Genomic DNA, 2,278 nt, shown 5'->3' with positions numbered 1-2,278 from the left:
CAGGGAAATGTTCTGGTGTGGTTATTCTGGTGGCAGAGTGGGGAGAAACTGGGGGCTGGGAGACTGGATAGAAGGCAACTGAACTTGCTAAGGTGAAAGATGATGCAGCCCTAAACAGAACAGTACCAACAAGAGAGAAAAAAAGAGGGATGTGTCTTGATTTACAAATTCTTAAACGCTTCACAGGAACAAGGAGATCAGGAAAATATGGATACTAAATTGTTAAAGTCAATGGGAAAAACACGACGAGATACTAGAGAAAGTTTCTCACACAACCTTTCAGAAAATTGGGTATTGTGTACATGGAGGTGCTTCGGTCCAAAACTAAGGGGAATTCCTACTGGTCACCCATATGTTAAAGCAGCTGCTGTTCTCTCAAGCCCCCTGGTATTCAGCCTGGAGGACCATGCTGGGATCCTGGGCTTTCTGCCATCCCCACATGAGCACTGGGACCATGCCCTTTTCAGTGTGACCCTAGGGAAAGGGATAGGAAGAGGTTAGGAGGTCGAGGGGACCAGTCTGTCTCCAGAAGTCATGGAACTGTCCACCATATTCTACCCTAAGCTGGATGTTGGAATCATTCTTCACGCTTATTTTGCAAATGTTGCCAAATCATTGAAGTGTACAGCTGGAAGATGTCAAAGGGGCTACCATTTTTTACTTTTAGAACTGAAATAAATTAACAAGAATTTATTGGATTTTTATAACAAATACCACTAGGCACAAAGATAAATGAGACAGTGTTTAATTTCAATCAGGTGCTAGGGGGAGTGAACTCACATGTTTTTGTTTAACAAGTTTCTCTTCCTCTAGCTGATCCTCTTGCTGGTCCCCTGGGTTCCCCAAAGTTATCTACACTGGGCCCACCTATAGGGTTATGACTCCTCATTTTATATCCACAGCCCCGACCATTCCCCACACCCCGACTCACATATTCAACATCTTACTTACCAAATCTATTTGGATATCTGACCGGTGTATCAAACTTAACTAACATGAATGTCTTATTACTAGTCCCTCACAGCCTCATTCTCTCCAAGCCTTCCCATATCAATAAATGCACCACCATGGGCCCAGTTGTTTCAGATCTAAGCTTAGAAGCCCTCCTTTATTCTTGTATCCATCATTCGTCTTCTCTAGTCCACCAGGAATCCTGTTTGTTTTTCCTATAAAATATAATTCCCTTTGTCAACTTCGCTCAACCCCCTACGGTGCTCTCAGAACATGGAGAAAGGAGGAATTTGAGAAAAACTTAAGTCACTTCATAGTCTTATGGTCTTCCTGGATGAAGAAAGGGCTTTTCTGATTAGAGATACAGGAACGGCACAGAAAGAGCTTGAGAAGTACTGGGAGTCACAAATTTGCCAGATGCATTTAGAGAAGGTTGTGAACAGGGAGAAGACAAACTGGTTTAGATTGTACAGGTTCCTGCAAGACCAATGGTTAGATTTCATTGACAATTATTAGATTTCATTATGTAGAAACAAAGCATTTGAATATAAGTGTGATAATAAGAACTCAGAGTGACCAACCACTTTGAGCTCGACATTGGACTAAGCACTTCACATACTGCTCTCATTTCAACCTCCCTAAAAATAGGGGGAAACGATTCACAGAAAGATGAAGTAACTTGCCTAAAATGACAGAGCCATCATAGATGGTGAGGCCTCATGCAAGCCTGGTATCCAGGCTGTGATGCCCTGGGTTGCGCTGCCTCATGTTTGCATTTTAGAGAGGTAGCTTAGACATTGTGATGGATGGTGAGTTTCCAGGGAGGGTCACATAGGAAGCAGGAAATCATGCTGCTTCACTGGTCCAGGTGAGTAGAATACAGCTCTGACCCTACCCATGGCCATGCAGATGAAAAAGGACGTGGCAACTCTGACACATGAGATTTTGATGGAATCATGTCTCCTTTTAAACATTAATACTGGCTTGAACATTCTTCTCTGCTATGGCAAATAATGAGTACCAGCCTTCTGGTATTGCTTGCAGCAAAAATGTGCACTGCCATAGTCATATTCTACATTTTAATCTATAATCCTTTCCCAAAAAATATAATACTATGTGCCCACTTCATGTATTTTTTTCTCTGGGAATTATATTTAACTTAGTCCTATAAGAGCTAGGGAAAAGAAGAGGGTTAAAAAACTAGAAACACGTTCAAGTCAGAAAAAAGCATCACAGAAAGTTACTGATAGAGTCAGCTTATGGAAACTGTAAGGTGAGCATCCTTTCATAAGGATGATTCTGTACATCCTCCCGGTGAAGGGGAACT

Source organism: Ursus americanus, chromosome 5 (genome assembly GCF_024610735.1).
Source record: "Ursus americanus isolate L20-20 chromosome 5, mUrsAme1.1.p, whole genome shotgun sequence".
NCBI lineage: Eukaryota > Metazoa > Chordata > Mammalia > Carnivora > Ursidae > Ursus > Ursus americanus.
The sequence above is the reverse complement of the archived record's forward strand: the minus strand, read 5'-3'. Positions refer to the sequence as shown.